The sequence below is a fragment of the Schistocerca cancellata genome, chromosome 1 (genome assembly GCF_023864275.1).
Source record: "Schistocerca cancellata isolate TAMUIC-IGC-003103 chromosome 1, iqSchCanc2.1, whole genome shotgun sequence".
In the NCBI taxonomy this organism is placed as follows: domain Eukaryota; kingdom Metazoa; phylum Arthropoda; class Insecta; order Orthoptera; family Acrididae; genus Schistocerca; species Schistocerca cancellata.
The window spans coordinates 1,107,857,910-1,107,876,946 of NC_064626.1; the positions used below are offsets into that span (position 1 = coordinate 1,107,857,910).

The 19,037-nt window shown below is 43.1% G+C and overlaps 1 non-coding gene across 1 annotated transcript; it reads left to right on the forward strand.

Annotated features, from left to right (window-relative positions):
* Nucleotides 1-7,642: 7,642 nt before the first annotated feature.
* Nucleotides 7,643-7,717, forward strand: Trnas-cga (transfer RNA serine (anticodon CGA)). Its single transcript has one exon. It is a non-coding gene; the product is annotated as a tRNA-Ser (tRNA).
* Nucleotides 7,718-19,037: the final 11,320 nt, after the last annotated feature.

The following is a 19,037-nucleotide window of genomic DNA, read 5'->3' on the forward strand; positions in this document are numbered from 1 at the left end:
GGCGTCAGTTCCCTCCAGCACTACTTCAGACATTAATCGAGTCCATGCCACGTCGTGTTGCGGCACTTGCGCGTGCTCGCGGGGACACTGCATGATCTTAGGCAAGTGTACCAGTTTCTTTGGCTCTTCAGTGTATAAGAGAATCTAATCTATAAGAGACTCTAACTTTTGAAAACCATAAAATGACAATAATGACAACAACATTTCAATCAGTTGTATGTAACATATAACAATAAATTACAGGTCGTTAAATCAGTGCAACAATATTTAATATCCTGTAAGGTCTTTCTAATAAAAGAAATAAAGTAGCTGTCCTTATGGCGCAAACTTCCGGTAGCTGGTGGCACTGTACTTGTGTCTCTGTAGCTCATTGCTTATTCTTAATACGTTCAGTTTTACAACGCATGAACATTTGTACGTATGTTCCACCTGTATTTTAATAATACTTTGCTTAGATCACAAACAGACCTATTTTAATAGTACTTTGCTTAACTCGCAAGCAGACTTAGTTCAGATATTTTACTTACTTTGAGGTCTTAATATAAGCCTTATATTTCTCGGAGCATTCGAAAATGGCCAATGTGGCTGAAGACGATTATGATTGTTGCATAAAAAAGTTCTATGACAGCAAATAAACAAAAATTACAAAAAGTCTGTCACTGTTTCCTTACACGAAATAATGTTATTTCCAAAGACCTAAACTGGCAGGCGCTTGAAACTGGCATCAACTATTCCGTGAAAGTCTACTTACGACGTTTTTTTAAGAACCAGCACCAAGTAATTAATCTATGAAAATACTATATCCCCTAGATATGGCAGTGAAAACACGATCCGATCAATTGCAGCATTCACAGATATGCTTAAGCAACCACGCTTCCCACGCTCTATCAGCGAATACAACAAAAAGAAACCCTAATCCATTATCTGATCAAATTTACCCAGACACACCTAGATGCCACTAGACGAGGACAAGCGAGCATATAATGAAGTATGGAGTATTGTGATGTTAGTAGGTAAACAGTAACAGCAGGTCAGGAGAACTCAGCTTCTTCGGACGTGCACTAGACATTGGATGTCACCTGTGTAAGGAATCCATCTTAGCTTTTAGTTTTTGTTATGTCATGGTCCTTACGTCACTTTCCCGATTATTTTATCAATATGATTTGGAACAAGTCAGATTGATAGGCCATTTTTGTATATGACACCTTCTGAATTCGATTTATTACCTGATGGTAGTAGAATTATTCATTGTTCTGTAAAAGTAATTGCACGAAATCCTAGAATTGCTTTTCCCACTAATTCAAGTGATACAGAACTTGCAACATTAAATCAAAATAAGAATATGATTACAAGTGTAGGGATTAATTTGAAAATACCGGGAATTAATGTAAAACCTACAGCATTTACAACAAATGCACCTATGGAAACAACCGCCATAGATCATAAACGAAAGTTTGATTCCATTTGGAAGTCATGGTATGGTTATAGAAATGATGAAGCAGAGTTTCTTACTAAAGTGCCTGCACATCAATTTGGACAACCCATTAATTTGAAATATTATTATGCGTGTGTTTCTAGCTCAAAAGATAAGGGTTTAGATAATTGGGGTTGGAAATGTGTACAGTCTTGTGTTTCTGAAGTAGATGCAGATGCACGAACAGGAAGTGTTATTGTTGACTATACTTACACACCAACATTAGGTTTTCTCAAAATTCCAAAAGTAGCTAATGTTGATATTTTTCCTATTACAAGTACTGCTCAAAATGTAATTCAAAGGTATAATATTAATGCTGATAAGCACTGTAATCCTTTTATGTCATGTGAAAGTTTTTCTTTAACCTCTTTTGAACCGGCAAGAGTGGAAGAACAATTAGTAGGAGCTGTTACTCCAGTCACAAATGCAGACGCATCTGGATATAATAATTTAATAGACAAAGCTGATATTGCTTCTGCCGGGTACAATATTAGACTTCATGATACAAATGTTCAACCGAGCCTTCATGTAGGCATTAATCCTACATATGCTTTACGTACAAGCAGTTTAAATAGTGATGTTACAAAATATACTGATACTCAAATGTTATTTGAAGTTATTGCTGAATGTTCAGTGTATGCAGATGGTCTAGAGACACATTACCCTAGAGCAACTGTATCAAATGTTCAAGTATCAGATATGATTTATATGTCTAAACGGCACTTAGTGCCATGTTTCATGTTTCATGAGGCACCAGGCCGATAATGTAATGAATATAAAAGGTGGCAATGATTTATTTATTTTAGTCAGCAAAATGTCTTGGGTAAATCAGTATTTAAGCACGGGCAACCATGGCTCTATACAATACGACGGAGGTGTTTTATATCCGGGACCAGAGGAAGACATCGAAATGGCGGAAAGAATTCCACTAACAAATGTTAATAATTCTCGTAGCAGTAATGATATATATATGATATATATATATATATATATATATATATATATATATATATATATATATATATATATATATATATATATACACTCCTGGAAATTGAAATAAGAACACCGTGAATTCATTGTCCCAGGAAGGGGAAACTTTATTGACACATTCCTGGGGTCAGATACATCACATGATCACACTGACAGAACCACAGGCACATAGACACAGGCAACAGAGCATGCACAATGTCGGCACTAGTACAGTGTATATCCACCTTTCGCAGCAATGCAGGCTGCTATTCTCCCATGGAGACGATCGTAGAGATGCTGGATGTAGTCCTGTGGAACGGCTTGCCATGCCATTTCCACCTGGCGCCTCAGTTGGACCAGCGTTCGTGCTGGACGTGCAGACCGCGTGAGACGACGCTTCATCCAGTCCCAAACATGCTCAATGGGGGACAGATCCGGAGATCTTGCTGGCCAGGGTAGTTGACTTACACCTTCTAGAGCACGTTGGGTGGCACGGGATACATGCGGACGTGCATTGTCCTGTTGGAACAGCAAGTTCCCTTGCCGGTCTAGGAATGGTAGAACGATAGGTTCGATGACGGTTTGGATGTACCGTGCACTATTCAGTGTCCCCTCGACGATCACCAGTGGTGTACGGCCAGTGTAGGAGATCGCTTCCCACACCATGATGCCGGGTGTTGGCCCTGAGTGCCTCGGTCGTATGCAGTCCTGATTGTGGCGCTCACCTGCACGGCGCCAAACACGCATACGACCATCATTGGCACCAAGGCAGAAGCGACTCTCATCGCTGAAGACGACACGTCTCCATTCGTCCCTCCATTCACGCCTGTCGCGACACCACTGGAGGCGGGCTGCACGATGTTGGGGCGTGAGCGGAAGACGGCCTAACGGTGTGCGGGACCGTAGCCCAGCTTCATGGAGACGGTTGCGAATGGTCCTCGCCGATACCCCAGGAGCAACAGTGTCCCTAATTTGCTGGGAAGTGGCGGTGCGGTCCCCTACGGCACTGCGTAGGATCCTACGGTCTTGGCGTGCATCCGTGCGTCGCTGCGGTCCGGTCCCAGGTCGACGGGCACGTGCACCTTCCGCCGACCACTGGCGACGACATCGATGTACTGTGGAGACCTCACGCCCCACGTGTTGAGCAATTCGGCGGTACGTCCACCCGGCCTCCCGCATGCCCACTATACGCCCTCGCTCAAAGTCCGTCAACTGCACATACGGTTCACGTCCACGCTGTCGCGGCATGCTTCCAGTGTTAAAGACTGCGATGGAGCTCCGTATGCCACGGAAAACTGGCTGACACTGACGGCGGCGGTGCACAAATGCTGCGCAGCTAGCGCCATTCGACGGCCAACACCGCGGTTCCTGGTGTGTCCGCTGTGCCGTGCGTGTGATCATTGCTTGTACAGCCCTCTCGCAGTGTCCGGAGCAAGTATGGTGGGTCTGACACACCGGTGTCAATGTGTTCTTTTTTCCATTTCCAGGAGTATATATATATATATATATATATATATATATATATATATATATATATATATATATATATATAAAGAAATTATTTAAAGCTAGATTTAAAACTTGATCTGCTACCTGACAGACACGTTATGTTGTTGGGCAGATGATCAAAGATTTTTGTGGCTGAATAATGTATTCCTTTTTGAGCAACTGACAGCTTCAATAACGGATAAGAAAGGTCATTTTTCCCCCTAGTGTTGTACGTATGAACATTACTGTTCTTCGCGAATTGAGATGGATTAACAAATTTCATTAGTGAATATATGTACTCTGATGGTGCAGTTAAAATACCTAACTCCTTGAAAAGGTACCTACATGACGTCCTTGGGCGAACACCACTAATTATTCTCACTGCTCTCTTTCTGCAATCAATACTTTATGTCTAAGTGGTAAGGTACCCCAAAAAACTATTCCATAAGACGTTATTGAGTGGAAATATGCAAAGTACGTTAGGAGTCTGATCTGTTTATTACCAAGACTATCGATTATACGAAGAGCGAAAGAAGCTGAACTTAGTTGTTTGAGAAGCTCATAATATGCTTTTTCCAGTTCAAGTTGTCATCAATGTGAACACCCAAAAATTTGGAGAATTCTACCCTGTTAACTGAGCCCTATTCATATGCCACATCAATTGTCGGTATGACTGTATTTGGTGTACAGAGTTTTTTTCAAAATTAAGGGAGAGTCCATTTTCTGAGAACCACTCAATAATTCTTTGAAAGACATCCTTAACAATATCTTCAGCTTCCTTTTCTGGAATGGGATTTATTATACACTCATGTCATCTGCAAAAAGTACTAGTTCCACTTGCTGAACGTCAAGTGGGAGGTCACTCACATGAATAAGGAACAGCAGAGGACCTAAAATAGAACCCTGTGGGACTCCCTTTGTGATAACTCCCCATTCACCAGAATTTACCACCCTTCCAACATTATTTGTGCTATTCAGCACAACTTTTTGCTTTCTGTTCATTAAGTATGATTCAAACCAGCTGTGTATATAGCCTTCAGGGACATCAGGCACATTTCAGCTCTTCTAAAGCTGACCATGTTGACAGGTGGAGAAGTGGAAACGTGGAGAAACAACCACATCTGAAACAAAAACAAGGGACGGACAGGGACGCCCGAGCATTACGGAGGGTGGTTGTAAAGAACCCGAATGGAATCAGCAGAAAAGATCACACGTGAGTTCTGAAGTGTTACCAGCTATCCAGCTAGCACAGTGACTGTACATGTAGAATTAAAAAGAACGGTCGAGCAGCTGTGTAATAGCCCCATATTTCTCTATCAGTGACAAGCGGCGCTTGAGGTGGTGCAAAGGGCGACGGCACTGAACAGTAGATAACTGCAAAGGAATGCTCTGGAATGATGCCCCACGGTATACCCTTTGGCAATCCGAAGGAAGGTTTTGGGTTTGGCGAATGCCTGGGAAACGTTACCCGTCACCGTTTGTAGTGCCATCAGTGAAGTACAGAGAGCTGGTTTCACGGTATGGGGGTATTTTTCGTAGTGAGGGAATGGTCTCCTTATTGTGCTTAAGCAAACGCTAAATGCGGGAGGATATGAAATTTTACATCATTGTACAGTGTATAGTAGAGGAATAGTTAAGAGACGATTGTTGCAATCAGCATGACAATGCACCCCGTCATAAAGCCGCATCTTGAGGCAAATGTTTGTGGACAATAACATTCCTGAAATGAACTCGCCTGCCCAGAGATCCGACGTGAACCCAGTGGGACACCTTAGTGATGATTTAGAATGTCGACTTCAGTCCAGATTCTAGCGTCCAACATCGCTACCGTCTATGGATTACGCTCTTGCGGAAGAATCGTTTACAATTGCTCCACAGACTTTCAATTAAAAGTGTCCCCAGTAGGGTGGACATATTCCATATTGATGTCCATTTTGATCAGATAGTCTACGTGGCACAACGGGGGGTACCATGTGGATGCATTTCACAGTGATTTACAGGGTGTCACTGTAGTATATGTAGATAAAGATGTAGATGTTGATTCGAAACGTAGTTTGCTGTGACGTTTCCATCTCAAGCGTTCCGGGTAAACCACGGAAGTCTAAATCAGCACCTCAGCCCGTCTCGTGCTCATGCCTCAGGCGTTGCAGCTCAGTGAAACCAGCGGAACCGTAGGCACAGTGGTGTTTGGCATCCGTAAGAGGCATTACAAAACAAGAAACTCTCGTTAACTTCAAGAGAAATGTTTCCCACCAACCAACGCTTTAAAAAAAAAAGAAAAAAGAAAAAAGAAAGAAACTCTACTTGGGGAAGGATGGGAAAAGAAGTTGGTCATGCCTTTTAGAAGGAACCATCAGGCGTTAAATGAAGGGATCTAGTGCCTTATCACTGCACCCTGTTACTCGGTCTTCACCTGGAGTAGGTGACATATGTATTAGGGCTTCTAGTAATATCTGACTTGGCTGTAGTGTAAACAGCTACGGGGGAGTTTTTGGTGAAGTTACACGATTACACTTTTTAAATCAGATTACCGAGAATTTATCTGTGGTAGTGTTGAAAAAACAACATCGAACTTGGTCCAAAGTCTGCTTACCGACAAAACAAATCGAAATACATTTTTCGTACGCAATTCATCTACATATAACTTAGTTTCATTGGTTATTTGAAGAACTCGACGCTGTAGAGCATGTAAACGTGTTTTATGACACCCCCCAACAACAATATGTCACCCTCATGGTTTTTCATCGCATACGGACTACTCAAATTACATTGATGGCTATAGATAGCGCTGAAATTTTACGTATGAATATGCTGTCATGAGTGGAATGGCGTTTCATCAGAAACCGATCAAAAAGCTCTTCAGTACTAAAGCCATCTCATTTCGCGAACAACCTACTATCAAACCGAAATGTTGATCGTTTTTTTTCGGGCTTCAAGATAATTACATTTCTAGAAAAGAAAAACCCTGTTCAAAGTCCTTCAGTGTTATGCAAGTCATCTGGACAGCACATCGTTTTTAATTTAAGCGAAATGAGGATCGGACTGCAGTTTTTGAGCGCAGGTAACTTAACGAAGTTCTATTCTTAACTATGTAGGCCTTTAGAGGAAAAGAAATATGTTTACAAAATGTTTCATCAATAAACTCAAAGCCGGCCGGTGTAGCCGAACCGTTCTAGGCGCTACAGTCTGAGAACCGCGTGACCACTACGGTCGCAGGTTCGAATCCTGCCTCGGGCATGGATGTGTGTGATGTCCTTCGCTTAGTTAGGTTTAAGCAGTTCAGAATTTAAGTTCCATAGCGCTCAGAGCCATTTGAACAACAAACTCAAATACTCTTATAGAAATCGTCAGCACATTGAAACTTCCTGGCAGATTAAAACTGTGTGCCGGACCGAGATTCGAACTCGGGACCTTTGCCTTTCGCGGGCAAGTGCTCTGCCCGCGAAAGGCAAAGGTCCCGATTTCGAGTCTCGGTCCGGCACACAGTTTTAATCTGCCAGGAAGTTTCATATCAGTGCACACTCCGCTGCGGAGTGAAAATCTCATTCTGGACACATCCCCTAGGCTGTGGCTAAGCCATGTCTCCGCAATATCCTTTCTTTCAGGAGTGCTAGTTCTGCAAGGTTTATAGGAGAGCTTCTATAAAGTTTGGAAGGTAGGAGACGAGGTACTGGCAGAAGTAAAGCTGTGAAGAAGCGCCGTGAGTCGTGCTTGGGTGGCTCAGTTGGTAGAGCACTTGCCCGCGAAAGGCAAAGGTTCCGAGTTCGAGTCTCGGTCCGGCAAACAGTTTTAATCTGCCAGGAAGCTTCATATCAGCGCACACTCCGCTGCAGAGTGAAAGTCTCATTCATCGGCACATTGCTTATAACCCATTTTGTGTAAGGATTGTTTTTACAGAACGTCTGGTCTGTTTTAACTCAGTTTTAAAATGTTTTTAAGAAAACGAATGTAAGAAATTACACCAGTTTAACCAGTCAGCAACATGCAAAGTACCTTCAAGAAATGACCCTCCTTGTAATCGCATTTGGCCATAAACAGACAGTGTGGAACTGACAGGACGAATATTTACAGAAACAACTACAAGGTACGGAATTCCCGGCCATGAAATAGCATGAACTTCTGAACCAAAGATTCAACTTCCCAGGATTCCAGTTAATTTAACTATACTGAGAAAAAACAAATTACAGTTTAATATGAAGCACCGCAATGTTTCGTAGATGAATCTGAGAACACCTAGGAAGTCTGAAAGGTGTAACTATCGAAATCAAAAGCTTAATAGATAAAGCTAACGTAGTACAGTGGATGTGCAGTTTATTGTGGGCTGAGGCGACACCTATAAGTAATGAAGAAGGAAAGTACACTAACAAATGAACCTAAGTTTTGAATTAGTAAGCAAAAAACTGGTACAACGAACCTATTTTCAGTTAGCGTTAGATTAAAGCCGTGACGGTCATATTCTCTTACATTCCTTCGACAGGATGAGTATTGGTAGGTATGACTTTTTCCTTCGTGCTGGTACATCTCTGGTCCAGTAATCTTCTCATGCTAGAACACGTAAACCAGTTGTAAATGCAAGAAGTTTTACAGGCATACCTGAAGCTCCTGTAAATATGAAGAAACTCCTGTAAATAAGAAGATGAGTAAGAGAAACATTTTAGGGTCTTCTTAGTAGTCAGAAACGAAATATGCAACACATCTCCTCAGTGCTTCGCAAATCTCAGTCTATATTACAAAATCGATAGGTGATTATTCGCGCACAGTCTCGCTAAAAAAAAAGTGCGATTGTATGAAAGAATCTGATGGTGGGGAGCGACCTCATTTGTAGATCATCAAACTGCAGCGTCAAGCCCTTCTCCTCCGAGGCGCAAAGAATCTGAAACCCATCAACGTCAGAGACGACCTCCGACTTTTTCCAGGGAAAGGTGACGAACTTCACAGATGGGTTTTCTGCTACGCTTGCAGCAGTGCAGGTGTATCGGCATCCCCCTTAAGTCCAAAAGTGCATTCCTAAGAATTCCTCAAGAACCGCGCGCTAGTCATTACTAAGAATATTTCGACACAAACGTTCACGACTCCTGAAACTTATCTCGAGATGATAAAAAACAAACATAAACGACAGCCACAGGAGCCTCCGCAATTTAAACACGAAAAGCATATCACCACGTTGTACTAAGTACAAATTCTTGTGTTCTCGCTTTTTCTATACGAGATACCTTCGCAGCTAGTATTTTAATATGCAAGTAGTAAAAAGCCCTAAAACAGAAATAATAAAAAGGAACAATTCAGTATACTGTCCTCGAAGGTGAGTGTTCATCAGAAACGAGGGTGTCATCAGGAGTGCCGTAAGGAAATGTGACAGTACCGCTGTTATTTTCTATATACAGAAGTATTCTGCCGGTCAGGGTAAGCAGCAGTATGTGGCTGCTTGCGGATGATGCAGTGGTTTATGGGAAGGTATCGTTGTTGAGTAACTATAGGAAGATGCAAGATGACTTAGACAAAATTTCTAGTAGGTGTGATGAATGGCAGCTAGTTCAAAATGTAGAAAAATGTAAGTTAATGCAGATGAGTAGGAAAAACAAACCCATAATATTAGAGTGCACCGTTAGCGGTGTGCTGCTTGACACAGTAACATTGATTAAATAACTAGGCGTAACGCTGCAAAGCAATATGAAATGGAAAGAGCACGAGAATTATAGTAGGGAAGGCGAATGGTCGACTTCGGTTTATTGGGAGAAATTTTAGGGAAGTGTGGTTCACCTGTAAAGGACTCCATGTATAGAGCGTTAGTACGACCCACACTCTAGAGCACTGCTCGAATATGCGGTCCGCATCACGTCGAGTTAAAGGAAGACTTCGAAGCATTTCAGAGGTGGACTGCTAGATTTTTTACCTTTAGGTCCGAACAATAGTCAAGTGTCAGGAAATGCTTCGGGAATTCTAATGGGAATCAGTGGTAGGAAGGCGACGCTCTTTCAGAGGAGCACTATTAAGAAAATTTTGAAAACCCACATTTGAGGCCGACGCAGGACGATTCTACCGCCGCCAACGTACATTTCACCGAAGCACTACGAAGATAATATTAGAGAGGTTAGGCTTCGAGCAGGGGATGTACACAGTGCTTTTTCCCTCGCTCTATTTGCGACTGGAACAGGAAAGGAAATGACCAGTACTAGTACCATACGGTAGCTTGCGGAGTATGTAGGTAGGTGTACATGTAGATGTTGAAGAAGGTTAATTGAATGTAACTTCTCACCAGATAAGAACAGTGTGAGGTACTGGGACTCGAACCCAGTACTCAGCTTCGAACAACTTTCTTACCAAATGAGAAGAAGCGCCTGGAGCTTCCCTTAAAGCTTTACTATACCCCAATTTTCAAATTGTAGGTCTGACTGTTAAGGTCCCCCGATAAAAACATATAGGGTAACGGAGAGTGAGTCATATACAGTCTAAAGACTGTTTCCTGAATAAATGTTTCACTCCTCAGCGGAATCGACCGTCAAAACACGGGTGCAAGCTTAGGTTTCATTCATATTCAGCCTTGATCTATCAGGAAGTTTCATTTTTATTTCCTTGTTCATCCATCGTATTATTTACGCTATCAATAATAACAATATTGCATAGGCCATAACATACAGAGCACTTACAGAAAGCGAAGTAAAGAGAATAATGAACCAAGGAGCTTTGAAACGCCATAAACAAAACAAAACTGATAATAATAACAATAACAATAATAGTAACTTTTATTATTATTACTATTATTATTATCATCATTATTATCATTGTTATTATTGAAGAATGACAAGACACGGATTTAGAAAAGTGTAACGTAATGGAGGTTTACTGGACGTCAAGAGAAACTTTTAAAACCATTTATTTCACATCAGTAGCCCAAACAAGAATCAAACAAACATTGCTGTGCAGTTGCACCGTGTTCTATCGTATTACTCAATTCTTAGGGAAAAAGTTAATTCTCGAAATAAAGTCAACACAAGTAAATTTTGTTTTCAATTTTATGAAAACAATCAGTTAATTAAAATTACAACGTCATAAAATAAAATAAGAAATTCGTATGCTGTTAACTGTCTTACTAGGCTTTTATAACACTGTGATTTGGACAACTACACTCTAAACACACCAGTTTTACAAAAAGGCAGAAAATTTCTAAGGCTTTTCTTGTCATTAGCATGGGTACAAAATAAATGGCTCTTTGCACTATGGGACTTAACATCTGAGATCATCAGTCCCCTAGAACTTAGAACTACTTAAACCTAACTAACTTAAGGACATCACACACATCAATGCCCGAGGCAGGATTCGAACCAGCCACCGTAGGGGTCGCGCGGTTCCAGACTGATGCGCCTAGAATCACTTTTTTTTATTCCACAAAAACAGTAACAAAAATGGCTACAATGAACTGACATAAATAAGGTCACAGGTAATTGCAGTCATAAATTACAGCATTCAAAGAATGAGGAATCATATTCAGTCTTTAGCAGTAGCGCACATTTAGCACCTTCACTGGCACCTTCAACTGGTGGCATTTCATCATGCACATTTTCTTCTTCTGCAGCCTGAGGTTCCTCATCATCATTTCCCAGACCCAAATTAATCATTCAGTAAATCCTTGAGGTGTGTTCCTTCCAGGGTAGGTTACGTGGACAGAAGAGCAGTCCCGAACAGCGACATCGCAAAGTCCTTCACTGGCTCGTTATTTTTGTCAGTTCCAGCCTTCTAAACGCATCCATAGGGAGTTCAAGACCTTCCTTTATATCAGACACCAGATGTTTGCCGTCATATTATTGTATCTGCTGTACTACTGATTTATTTTTCATGTGTGACTTGCAAGTGAGGTTAAGCCGTCGGCATACGGACCGTGCTGTCGAACGTTAACGTTCAGCATGCCAAGTTCATCGTGCTGCTGAACGCTCAGGAACAATGTGCCCTTTGCATTCGGTACGTGGGCCCCAACGTGGTATACGCGATCGCAACGCACTCCAGCGGCAGTTTGAGGGACGTTTCTACTTCGTAAATTACACTGTTTACGAATGGGGCGCGCGTAAAATTCCCACGTTAGCTCTATTAAAACGCACATTTCCTCCATCGTCCACGAAAAGGAAAGTACCATGTCCAATCAATAAGTACACAGGCTTATAAAAGTTCCATTACAAACAGTGCGGTACAAATTTGGAATACTTCTCCGCATAAGATAAACATTATTTCATCATTCCCACATTTTAGTAAAACTTCAAGGTCCGTCTTACTTGATCACTGTTCCTACCCAGTAGCAGAATCTTTGCAACATGTGTATTACGAAGCGTAAAATAAAAAGGAGCATAATATCTTTATACAAGTGGCGCAAGTTGTCCTGTAATTAAGCCAGTCGAACCAAGTTACCCCTCAAAAAAAGGTGAACTTACATGTACATAACATCAAATATTATAGCATATACTTATATTAAACTAATAACAAAGTATCAGAACTAAATAAAAACGCGAATGTTAAGAAAAAAAATTCGCGAGTGTTTAGACGCGAACCACCGCCCAGTCAAAGACTCATCAGTGGACAGAGAGGCTACTCATTACGCAGTTTCTTCTTTTTCTTTTTTTTTAAACCTCACTTTGTTCGCTTTCTTTCGTTGCATTGGCTCGGGGCGGACGCCGTGAGACATCAGTTTCATACTAAAATGTAGACTTTCACGGCCGGAAATATCATGTCCATTATAATTATCCGGGCTGTTATGCCGTGGTCGGTTGATGAATTCTGTGTCGATTCCCAACGTTTCGTCTCCGACTACGGGAGACATCTTCAAGGGGGTCCGTAGCTCAATGAAAGGTCCAACACACCCACTGGCTCGCTAGTAGCGGACCCCCTTGAAGATGTCTCCCGCAGTCGGAGACGAAACGTTGGGAATCGACACAGAATTCATCAACCGACCACGGCATAACAGCCCGGATAATTATAATGGACACATCAGTTTCAGTTCGTTGTTGATCGGTGAACTCAGTTTTTTTTATTACAGAGGGCAGCTAAACCTCTGACCGAACACGCTGAGTTACCGTGCCGGCCTCTAAACCAACAACAGGCCGCTACTTCTTAATAATATTGTATTACCTGTTGCTAAAAAGGTTAATCGTAGATAATTATGTTATTAATTGAAATTTGATTATAACAAATTGTACGAAGAACAATGCGTTTTGCGTGGTTTCCTCAGTGTGTCGCTGCCTTCAAATAGCCTACTCTCATAATACGCTCGTTGCGATAATTCTTTTGCCATGAATATGATGTTTCTCATTGTTTTATTGGAACGAATCACACAACTAACAACGGGTTTTCCAGTGATTCTCAATTTGCTGGTGCTCAGAAACAGTATATATACATAGAGGCTTGAAATGACTGCCAATATGGCGCCTCACAACTCTGTATTGAAGGGAGACGGCGTGCGTGTGACGTTGGTGGCGTTGTGCCATCTCATTGGACTCCCGAACGTGCTATTCCTCGCTATGACGTCAGAAACTGGGCACGCTCAACGCTCAACGTTCGGGTGCACGGTCCGTGTGCCGACGGCTTTAGGGTCGGGAACGTGACCCAACCCATCCCCTCTCTACGAGGAATCCAGTTTCTAACCAGTACCCATTCTGTTGAAGACAATGAGGAACATGTTACCATATTTCTTATTGAGATTCTGATACTTAAATGTTTTCTCGAATTTATTTTCCATATACATCTTGTATTCAATATGTTCATCGTTCGCAATATTGTTAAAAACGTAACTTGTATATTTGCCCATTAGCCAAATCACTGCGTTATTTTTTGCCTGAGGGTAGTAACTTTCTTCTGGTCTGAAGAAAATGTTAGTCGGTACGTTGTTTGCTGAAGTTCCTGTTATTTGACCGATTTTCTCACTGGTCCACCTCCAGTTGATAATCCGATCTCCACATGTGTAACGATGAGGCACACTGTCAACGAGGTTGCATTTGCTGCAGAGGTTAGTGGCACTTAAACCGATGGCAAAGAGACGCTCATTAGTGCTGAAGATGTTGTTGGCCACCTTGTACCACGCTGTTCTCACGTCAGACGAAAGAACATCACTACTGATGTCGGTCACAGCGGCCGGCATGCTTATATACCCATTTAAAAACCATATAAAATGTACACTGAATATTTAACTTAAACCTAGTAATTAAAATCAATTTACTTCTTAAACACCACACACTCCTTTTACCGGTCTGTTTCTCAAAACTTGAGGCGTTACTCTTTCTCTCTGACTTCACGTAAACAAGACAGCAAAACTGAAAATAATCCATTAAATTTCGGGCATGCAGCCACGCAAATAAAATTTCCTCTACTGATATTTCGGCCGTGTATCGTCCGGCACTCTTCAGAGCGAGTCACAAGACTCACGAGTCTTGTGACTCGCTCTGAAGATGGCCGGACGATACGCGGCCGAAATATCAGTAGAGGAAATTTTATTTGCGCGGCTGCATGCCCTAAATTTAATGGATTATTCATTACGCCGCGAGAAGTTGAAAATGCACAAAACTGAAAATAGTTTATCAAATTATCAAGCATCAGCTATAGGAGGGCAAGAGTTCTACTTTCTCGACGTTACATGCTACCAGTACTGAATAGAACTGTAATACACTTTATGTTCGCAAGCAGTCACGTGGGAAAACGTCGCTTCACTGGTTATTAAATCTGGCGATTCTCCAGTTGCACGTACCGGGACTGTATGTCTTGGCAAGTAGTCGAACATCAGCTGCACGTTCCTCTGTTCTAGCTGATGCACGCACGGTGATACAGTACGGTCGAGTAGTGACTAACAAATGCAACTTACGTCCACGCGCTGTCTGTCCCGCCACTAGCTGCTGCGTCCCAGCGTCCTTGCTGCCGTGTGTCAATTCCCAGCTGTAGCGTACTGCTCGCCTCGGTGCGCCCTATCTTGGTGACCTCAGTTACTCGCAGACAGCCACGCCACACCTGTGCTCGAGGTCGTCGCTCTGTCCGTAGCTCTGCTCTCCATCTCTGCTCCCTCTGCTCCCTCTCTACAATACTCAAATACCAGTTATGTAGACCAACTGCGTAGCTTGTGTCCCCAGAAAACACCCTGGCAACTATGGCTCGACCCCGATCTATCAAGGTCGATACTTCGACACGACTCAATTACTTTGAATTTTTAGCATTTTTTTTCAGTTCTCCGGACGTCATCTTGAGGAAGTTTTTGTCATTCCCGAAAAACATGCTGCGTCATTTCATGAAGATTGTTGGCAGGAAGCTGGTACGAAAGTGTACTCTTCCTATCATATCCTAGACGTGTTCTTTGCCTGACAAATCACGAGGGGTCCGTGGCGTGGCGTTTTATTTGTGTTAAAAACAAACTCCTCGCTTAGTTGATTAGTTTCAGACACTATCTCCCTTAGACTGATATCAGCGTATCGATGCAGCAGCACGCCGGAATGTGTAAGCAGCCCTTGTTTAAAATTGAAGCACTGGTGTTCGAAGTCTGTCGGCCTTCTTTACTTCGAACCCACAGCGACTGCACCACTCGGTACCGCAAAAACTCCCTTGATCTCAAACAATTAACCAAATATACTTCGCGTGTTCGCGACAGGCTCATAAGCTTACGCGAACTTGGTAACTGTAGTACTTATGCCCGGTTTGCGAATGAGTGTTCAGACGCAGATAATAGGATATCTTGAATTTTAAAGTCCATCACTCAAGCCGATGCAACATCATAGTTTTGCGAGGGTGTTGATTTATTAATTTATATAGCGGCGTCAAGGCGTCGCTACGGTGTTAATTCAACAAGTAATATGACGTAATTCCAGAGATAAAATACTCTTCTGACAACATACAGAAAGCGTCGTATTTCGGTGTAAACTTGCAGTTCACTGTTAATAAAACCACTAAATCACCTTTAACTTCTGCGTTCTCTCAATAAATAGTTAATTTCACAATGGCACAATAAATTTCCATTATGTGACATAGCCAACACGAAGCATTAAGGTTATATTGGAGTTTATTGAACTTCGTAATTATTTAAATCTGCCCTGAAAACACACCGCGCTGTCATTCAGGGTCTTGAATCTATTTGCATCAGCGATTCAGACATTGGCTGCAGCTCCGACAACACGGCGTAACTGTAAGTTCTTCGTGATCGCGTGTAGCTGTTACCTACTCAAGGCTAATAATAGAGTTTATGTCGGTGATTGGTGTATTGCTGTGTCCTTTGATGTTCGTGACGATCACATATCACGAAGGCTAAGTCCCAGCGTTAATCAGGTATCACACGATTTACTTTTCTTTCACATATAGTAACTGCTCCGTTGTCTGGCTGAACCGTAAATGTTATTTTACTTTAGTTCGAAATTCTGACTAGTACGTCAAGTCCATACTGGAAAACGTTTAAAACTTCAGATCATTTTGAAACAATCTAGTAACGTTCAATAGGCTTACTACTATTGCGACGTCTACAAGAGAGACTGAATTAACATCGCCATTGTAGTGTTACATTGCAATCGCAGCGAACTTACAGCTCGATGCGGCTACAACTCTCTTCTTGGATAAAAGTTATCTTTGATCTATTTATGTTCTGGGCTTTAACCTTCGTAAAGAATATATTTTGAATTACTTATCAAAAGTTTCAGGCTTCGTATCATCTGATAGTCTTTCATTTAGTTCCTTCTTTATAATAAACGTTATTAGTGAGATAGTATTCCTGTTAGTCAAACTTGCAATAGTGTTAATTTTGTTGTCAGTAGCTCCCATCAATGTCAGGATAACTAATTTTGCTATTTCTTTTACTACCAAAGGGTCTCATTAGAGGTTCCATATTTGGGGTGCTACAGTGGATTTCTCAAGATGTTTGTTGTATGAACCGCTTTGTGGGATATTGAACTATCTTGCTGGAATATGCTACATATTACTCTGCTCATGAAGCGTTTGGAAAGAAGCTTCACCATTTTTGCCACATACCGTTCGGGCATTCAGCCTCCCTTCGACAAATCACTCATGTTGGCAAATCCCTTAGTTTCCTAAACCATGATTATGGGAGTTGGAGAGGAACGGGTCTCCAGATTTCTGCTTCCTGTACCTTTCTCCATGTTACCTATGGATGCGTCGACCTGACAACCACAAACAGAAGCGAGACCCATCGCAGAACAGAGTACGCTCAGTTGACAAAAGTCAAGGGATGCCTCTTAATATTGAGTCAGTCCAGTAGCACAGCAACTCGACCCGGAATGCGCCCAACAAGCCGTTGGAAGTTCTCTGCAGAAATACACTCCTGGAAATTGAAATAAGAACACCGTGAATTCATTGTCCCAGGAAGGGGAAACTTTATTGACACATTCCTGGGGTCAGATACATCACATGATCACACTGACAGAACCACAGGCACATAGACACAGGCAACAGAGCATGCACAATGTCGGCACTAGTACAGTGTATATCCACCTTTCGCAGCAATGCAGGCTGCTATTCTCCCATGGAGACGATCGTAGAGATGCTGGATGTAGTCCTGTGGAAAGGCTTGCCATGCCATTTCCACCTGGCGCCTCAGTTGGACCAGCGTTCGTGCTGGACGTGCAGACCGCGTGAGACGACGCTTCATCCAGTCCCAAACATGCTCAATGGGGGACAGATCCGGAGATCTTGCTGGCCAGGGTAGTTGACTTACACCTCCTAGAGCACGTTGGGTGGCACGGGATACATGCGGACGTGCATTGTCCTGTTGGAACAGCAAGTTCCCTTGCCGGTCTAGGAATGGTAGAACGATGGGTTCGATGACGGTTTGGATGTACCGTGCACTATTCAGTGTCCCCTCGACGATCACCAGTGGTGTACGGCCAGCGTAGGAGATCGCTCCCCACACCATGATGCCGGGTGTTGGCCCTGTGTGCCTCGGTCGTATGCAGTCCTGATTGTGGCGCTCACCTGCACGGCGCCAAACACGCATACGACCATCATTGGCACCAAGGCAGAAGCGACTCTCATCGCTGAAGACGACACGTCTCCATTCGTCCCTCCATTCACGCCTGTCGCGACACCACTGGAGGCGGGCTGCACGATGTTGGGGCGTGAGCGGAAGACGGCCTAACGGTGTGCGGGACCGTAGCCCAGCTTCATGGAGACGGTTGCGAATGGTCCTCGCCGATACCCCAGGAGCAACAGTGTCCCTAATTTGCTGGGAAGTGGCGGTGCGGTCCCCTGCGGCACTGCGTAGGATCCTACGGTCTTGGCGTGCATCCGTGCGTCGCTGCGGTCCGGTCCCAGGTCGACGGGTACGTGCACCTTCCGCCGACCACTGGCGACAACATCGATGTACTGTGGAGACCTCACGCCCCACGTGTTGAGCAATTCGGCGGTGCGTCCACCCGGCCTCCCGCATGCCCACTATACGCCCTCGCTCAAAGTCCGTCAGCTGCACATACGGTTCACGTCCACGCTGTCGCGGCATGCTACCAGTGTTAAAGACTGCGATGGAGCTCCGTATGCCACGGCAAACTGGCTGACACTGACGGCGGCGGTGCACAAATGCTGCGCAGCTAGCGCCATTCGACGGCCAACACCACGGTTCCTGGTGTGTCCGCTGTGCCGTGCGTGTGATCATTGCTTGTACAGCCCTCTCGCAGTGTCCGGAGCAAGTATGGTGGGTCTGACACACCGGTGTCAATGTGTTCTTTTTTCCATTTCCAGGAGTGTACTGAACCATGCTGCATCTGTATCAATCCATAATTGCAAAAGTGTTGCTGGTGCAGAATTTTGAGCACGTACTGACCTTTCGATTATGTCACATAAATATGTTCGATGGGATTCATGTCGGGCGATCTGGTTGGCCAAATCATAATCATAAGTGTCCAGAAGTTCCCCAGCGACATGGCGCATTCTCATCCATTAAAATAACGTGTTGTTGGGGAACATTAACTACATGAAAGGCTGCAAATGGTCACTGATTGATTCAGCTGGAAAAGAGGACATAGTCAATTGCATGTAAACACAGAACGCACCAAAAAATGGCTCAAATGGCTCTGAGCACTATGGGACTTAACTTCTGAGGTTATCAGTCCCCTAGAACTTAGAACTACTTAAGCCTAACTAACCT